The following is a 6,951-nucleotide window of genomic DNA, read 5'->3' on the forward strand; positions in this document are numbered from 1 at the left end:
GGAGTGTGCACTGTGCCGTAATTCACTAAGATTGTGAATGTGTCGCTTCCCCGCTCAGGTCCGCCGGAGTGCATGTAAGTGCATTGGATGCGACACAATTTGAATCTTAAATCCTGTGCACAGTCAGAATCAGTCGGATCATCCAACGGCACACCCCCTAATTTCTGTCGCATGAAAGCCACAATTCGATCGCTCGCGACACCGCTGTTAAATACCTGTCTTAACTGTGCAAATCCCGAAAACCGTGAACAGTCCAACGAAAGTGGGATCCGCAACACTTAATAATGTGATAATATAAAACAACAAGGCCAGACGTATCAAACAACTCCCTAACATCAATACAATGGAATATGACTTTATATTCAGAAAATCTGTAGCCACTTCCTCAGTAAAGTTTTTTGATTTTTACATTTCTTGATTTCCAAGTCAAAAGTATCATTCCCTAGATAAAAGAAAATCCGGAGCAGTTTCCCTGGGGGAGGAAAGTAGAGTCTTCAGATCAGACGGGAACGTAAAATGAGCATCCAATTGCGGCTGGTAACGCACGGGGTCAGTTGCGTGCCAGGGTTTATGGCAGTCTTCTACGATATTTGAGCCTTTTTTCATAATTTTGGCCATTTACTACATTTTCATTGCTGCTTCATAAAATTAGTGATTCACGCTTTGCCCTTTGCATTCCAGGTCAGTGATATTTCTGTTTCGCTACCACTGGGAGTTAGTACACTCTCTTTACTACAGATTAATACCATATTGTCAGGGATCCGCGCCTGATTTATTAAACGATGGAACTTATTGCAGATGTTCATTTCCATCATCGAATCCCTGGTGTTTTTTAGCTGAAACCTGTGACAGCAATGAAAAAAAATAAGATCAGAAAAAGAAGTTGTGAATTCTTTTAAGATGGGCTGAAAGGTCTTTTGTGATACTATTTTAAGTGTCCAGGCAATAAAGAGTTAGTAAGTGTGTCCGGTTTTTCGTAGTTCAGCTGGTCGCTTTGTGTGTCCCTGGGCAGCGAATTTCAGACTTCCTATGTTCTCGGACAGTGAATTTAAGGAGTCCATAAAATTCAAGATCACGTCAGAGGTGATCTGAGATTTTACAGCCAAGTTATATATGGTGAAGATATATCTGTGCTTGACAGCTTTACCTACTCTACTGGAAAACCGTATGAACCACTGAAGCCCAGCACATGATAACAGAGGCGCTGGGAGGTACTACACTGCTCTTCTTAAATAATCGATGGCATGTTACAATGTATGTGCTTTTTTTCACAATTTTTTTTTATATATTATGTATATTTTTAGAGAATTGGAAGTTATTAACACGTTTTACGGTGTCACACAATCTCCTGGGAGCCATTTTGTTACTTTCATCATTGATAAATGAATGGTAGCTTTCTACAAACTAGCAGGCTAACCCCCCTAGAATTTGGGGTGTGATAGCTATGACCAATCCAGGCCCTATACAGTGTATGCACAGTCTCCTGTAGCGCAATGATAGAGGTAGAGTTCTCCTTTATACAATCAAAGACCGAATGCCTCTTCCTGACATTACCCAGACATTCCCTGACATACAGTTAACTAATTCCTCCATTGCAACATAAATTTACATTTTTACACGCTCCCATGCAAATGCTGTAACAGCAAACATATAGGGTTAACCTGGGCTGGACCATCTCCCCAGGGGTATAACAACAGTTGTAGTAGCCATAGTGGACGCTATGGGGCCCACAGTATCAGGGGGCCCTGTCATCTGACCTGACACTAAAGAATGGAGGATGTGCACCATTATATACATATTATGCTGCACAGTGTACGGTGTAATATGAATATAATGTATACAGTATGTGATGTGTATATGCTGTATGTGTGTGTGTGTGTATAAATGTGTCTAAATAAGTGTGAAGAACTGTATGTTTATGTATATAGGTATATAAATGTGTGTGTATAGAGTGTTGTATGTATATGGGAAGGGGACCCCATTCAGATATTTATTATGGGGCTTTCTGGTTATGCCCCTGCAGAATTCTGTCCTTCTGCAAATAATAAGGGAACTGTCCTGAGGCATAACCAGTCTCGTGTTGAGAAAGTCATGCAATTTGCCAAACCATGTGCAAAACAACAAGACACGGACAAACTAAGAGAGTCTCACACCCCGTCCAGTTTCCAACCAAATTAACTCCTCTTCAGGTTCAGCATCCTGTTTCCACAGAGGAACTCTTGATATCCTGGAACTGCATCCTTTTCTTTTGGACTTCCATTGAAAAGTCCTGAAAAACACAATACATGCTCCATTGATGGTAATATCATAATCGTCCCTAATTTTGCGCCGGATACTATCCCAGTCTTTATAATGCAACAATTTCAAGCACTGGACACGGTAGTACTTCTGTAGTACTCCTGACCATGCCAGATCTGGAGACCTGTATCCTGCCAGATTTGGAACCTTGTGCAGTCAGCGCCAGTGCCCTGAACTCCAGTGTAAACTGTTACCTGTACTTCATACTGTTTCCTACCTCTGATCTAGAACCCTGAATCCTGCCTCAACAGGAACCCTGTTTAATGCCTGATCCAGAATCCTGGAACCCCAACCTGTACTAGAACCCTTGCCTGGAATCCTTTCTCCTGTCTGACCTGGGATACTTGTATTCTGCCTACCCTGGAACTCTGAACCCTGTTTCTTACACAATCCAGAAACTCGAACCTTGTATCCTGCCTCATTCAGAAATCCCCACCTGATATGGAAGCCTGAACTTAGTGTCTGGAACTCCGAACCTGTACTCTGAACCCTTTTTCAGAGAATTTACCCTGTTCCTGAGCTTGTGTCCCAATCTTGTGCGTGTTCCCTGATACTCATGTGTCTGCGTGTTTGTCTGAGACTGTGACACCATCAGATGATGTGGTCTCTTCAGAGCTTAGCATCTGAGGGGTTAATGGTCTGATCAAAATAGCCTTATTTTAGGCCCCTGTTGTGTAAAACTGCAAACTCAGCCCCTGAATAAATAATCTCTTAAAATACGGCAAAATTTTGGAATGGTTGGCAATGAACCTCCTTATTTTTAATGTTGACCTTCTGACTTTCCATAATGGTAGAAAAACAAATATTAGGCTACAAGTTGTTTATATTTTTATTCTTAAAAATTTGGCTCACTAACTGACACATTTAAAGTTGGCATTGAGCATTGAGTAGAGAGTAAAAAATGAGTGGTATGGTCTAAAGCAGTGATGGGCAACCTTTTCAGCTTGGTGTGTTAAAATTCACCAAAAAACGAGCATAACTCTGGTGGTGTGTCTTTTAGAAAAAAAAAATAATTTTGTGATATTTAGATTTTAAATAACAAATATGTATAATTATTAATGAAAAAACTAAAATTTTATAGCCTACAAAATGGGCCAATGAGAAAACTAAAATCCTGGCAGCTGCAGGGCGCTCCTTCCCTTTTGTGCCTCACTGTGTGCCCATAAAACAAGTAACTGCCACATGTGGGGGGTCTCTGTACTCGGGAGAAATTGCATAACAAATTGTATGGTGGGTTTTCTCTTTTTTTTCTCTTTTGAAAATGTATACATTTTAGGTTAAATGAACGTATAACCGACACAATTTGACCCCCTTCCCTAAAGCAGTGCACATTAACCCCCTCTGTCTAACGCCTTTAGACAGAGACAGGACTGGCAGTGCTCAATTCCTCAATTAAGATCCCCCCCAACAAATAACAAAAAAAGCAGTGTACCTTTTAACTAGTTTTAAGGACATTTGATCGCGTCTGTGCGAGCTGGGGCTGCTCTGTCTCCACGCTCCACTCTGACGTCAGAGCAGGATGGGAAGACAGGAGCAGCAGCTGACTGAAATGCAGCTGCTTACTGCAGACCACATCACCGAGCGTCAGTCGGTGTAGCTCGCCGGTCGGCCGCACCTGCCCCAGACATCGGCGACCGGCCCGAGACAGCCCAGATCCGGACTGATCCTGCACTACAGATCCTGCAGATCCTACAGATCCTGCACTACAGCAATTTTCAGAATGACAGCTGTCATTCCCATGAACCCCATAATGCAATTCCAGGTTGTAGATGGATTCCAATGGCAGCCAGGCATCTGAAAATTGAGATCACATCTACAATCTACAGACCTAACTATTGAGCTCAGGTCATGCCATTTATGGAAGACTATTGGCCCAAGCCAAAAAGCTCAAGAATGTTAAAAAAGTAAAAAAAAATATAAAATTGTAACATATAATTGTGCCACTGTGTGTAGGGTATGGCTGAGGATGTGCTGGTATGTCAGTCTGTTCATGCTGATTTTGTTTTTTGTGAACCCCAGTGTTATTTTCTCTGACAGTATGGATTTAATTTGCACCACACATGTCTTCTGCAGCTAAGCCTCTGCTTCATCAATAGTTGACCCACCATTATTCATAGACTCTCCTTCCACTCACATTTCTACCTTGCTGTCCTGTCTTATCTGGTACAATCACTTCCTAAGGTCAGAATTCCCTAAATTCTCTTCCTGCTATAGTACTTAGTAAGCTTCTTGGTATCCTGTTATTCTGGTGTCTGTATCCTGGTGTTTTGACCCATTTCTTGTATTCAGACTATCCTTTTTCCTTGGGATTTTGTACTGCATTTGTCCTTGTGGTTAATAATAATAATAATTCCTTTATTTATAGAGCGCACACAGATTACACAGCGCTGCACAGAGCTTGCCAAATCGGTCTATGTCCCTAATGGGGCTCGCAATCTAATCCATCTACCAGTATGTCTTCGAGTGTGGGAGGAAACCGTAGAACATGGAGGAAGCCCACGGAAACATGGAGGGAACATACAAACTCTTTGCAAATGTTGACATGGACGGGACTTGAACCCAGGACCCAAGCTTTGAACTGGCTCTGCAGACAGTTCTTCTGTGTTTGTATTATCTTGTCCTTGTCTTTGCAGAAGAGAGCGTCAACCAGTTTACCCCTACTGCTAAGGTAAGATGAGAAAATTAGGCTGGAATGGGGTTTAGTTTCAATGTCTGTTCCAAGAGTCTCCATAACATTTTGTGTAATGCAAAAATATTAAAACTTTTATTTCATTGTTTTTCGTTTCTCAATGAAGCTGAAAGTGACCTCATAATTACACCAAACTGGCAATGGTGCTCAGAATAAGCTGGCAAAAACTTTTTTTTTAAAGTGTTTTTAGTAGGAGTACATTGAAAAAAACCCCTATACATAAAGGGGCACATTAGGGCCTTGTGCCAATTTTCTGTCGGACTTTGCACGTTCTTTTATGTGCAAACAGCTTGCACATGCAATTAAGAAGTGTCCATGTCACTTTTGCTGTCACACGCGACCCTTTTATGTGGTGCACTATTCTTCATGCACCACAGATTTTGTCACTGAATGGGGCATTCAGGTGCCCAGTTGGATTGTGCACCACATTTTAAGCGCAAAGTCCAACAGAAGTGTGTCTCACGCCCCATGTTAAAGGTTCTCCAAAAAAATTGGTGCACTCTGTCAAGGCAGTGCAGGGGGTGCCAGGTTCATGAAGAACGTGCACCACAAATCAATTTGGGGGCCCACTCTTCATTATACCCAAGGAAATATACTCTAGCAGCCTTCAAATTGTGGTGTTTTCTGATGGACCTCTGGGGTTCAGTATTGGTTTGAGTCGGGGCCCACCAGAGGATCCTCTGGTACTCTGGTGGGCCAGTCCAACACTGCCCCTACACATGGTGCACTTCGTCCTGTTTTTAGTAATTGTGCCCCAAATTGTATCTATACCTGGGAATACCCTTCTCCTCCCTCCTCACTTACACCCAGTTGTCTTATTATTCATATACTATTAAAAAGCAATAATAGTAAGCAAAATTTCCAGAATAAACCAGAATTCTTATTTTATACTGAATTCAGCCATTTACAAAAACTGATATGTCAGATTTTTTTTTATATTATTGTAACCCTATTGATGTTTCCTTTGTGCATAAGGTAAACTAGATAACCGAAGACTTTTGCTTCTTATTCCGTGTTTGTATGCTGCTTTATACAGTGACAACGTTTTTCACTATGTGCATGGCGTATGATAAATGGGCACCGTCTGTATGAGCAGAACTAATAGGGACCATGTTCTCCTCCTCCGACTGGCATTATGTTGTTTTTCTTGCATTAAAATGTTGGGTACAAATCTCTTGTCATATTATTAGCGTGTAATTTTCTTGGTTGTGAGGTCTCTGGTCTCCTGTCATAACAGGATGAGGATGAGCACGGATCACTGGGACACTAAATAAGCAAGTTCAAGAATTTGACAGGCAGCCTGTTAAAAATAAAAATATATACATGCAAAGGACTAATGCAAATGTGGACGGCTCTCTGCTGAGTCCTGCAATTACCTGGGAATGGAAATCAGAGCGTATGAAAAGGCCGCGGCGCTGGAGAGATAGAGGTGAGACTGTGTGAGATAAGTGACAGCGGATCAGCCATGAGAGGCAGTTAGAGTGGTTAAACTGCTTAGAGGGAACTTTTTTTATTTTTTATTATTTTTTTTTTTTATAGGGGCAAGTTTACAGTGTCGCGGTGAAAAACATGGATTATAAAGTGACAGATAATTAGAGAAGGTGCTCCATACCTGAGCATTGGAGCATACTCTCTATATTCACACTGGGACGACTATAAATATTAAAGAGTCCTTTACTTCAGCTCCGTTGATGAACAATCCGCCGTTACAAAATATGTTGAGGAGAGAACAGATACCTGAGCTTATGAGAAACATTATTTAGATTTTTATGGATGAATCCAGCAATTTAACCCCCTTTTATATTTTTTAGAGTTCAGTGGACTCGAACCTGCATTGTTATGGTCAATGCCGAACACCAGACAGAAGTTTGGTTTGGCGTTCTGGCTCACCCCCACTGGTAACACCCGCAATCAGTGCCACATGCCTTTTCCCTAGTATGGTCACTCCCTGATGACATCACGTG

The 6,951-nt window shown here is 41.6% G+C and overlaps 1 long non-coding RNA gene across 1 annotated transcript; it reads right to left on the minus strand.

Annotated features, from left to right (window-relative positions):
* Nucleotides 1-206: 206 nt before the first annotated feature.
* LOC140065648 (uncharacterized) lies at nucleotides 207-6,447 on the minus strand. Its single transcript, XR_011847999.1, has 3 exons — nucleotides 6,364-6,447; nucleotides 2,154-2,269; nucleotides 207-843 (listed from the first exon to the last, which is right to left on the minus strand). It is a non-coding gene; the product is annotated as an uncharacterized lncRNA (long non-coding RNA).
* Between the last annotated feature and the right edge of the window lie 504 nt (nucleotides 6,448-6,951).

This window comes from Engystomops pustulosus, chromosome 6 (genome assembly GCF_040894005.1).
Source record: "Engystomops pustulosus chromosome 6, aEngPut4.maternal, whole genome shotgun sequence".
In the NCBI taxonomy this organism is placed as follows: Eukaryota; Metazoa; Chordata; class Amphibia; order Anura; family Leptodactylidae; genus Engystomops; species Engystomops pustulosus.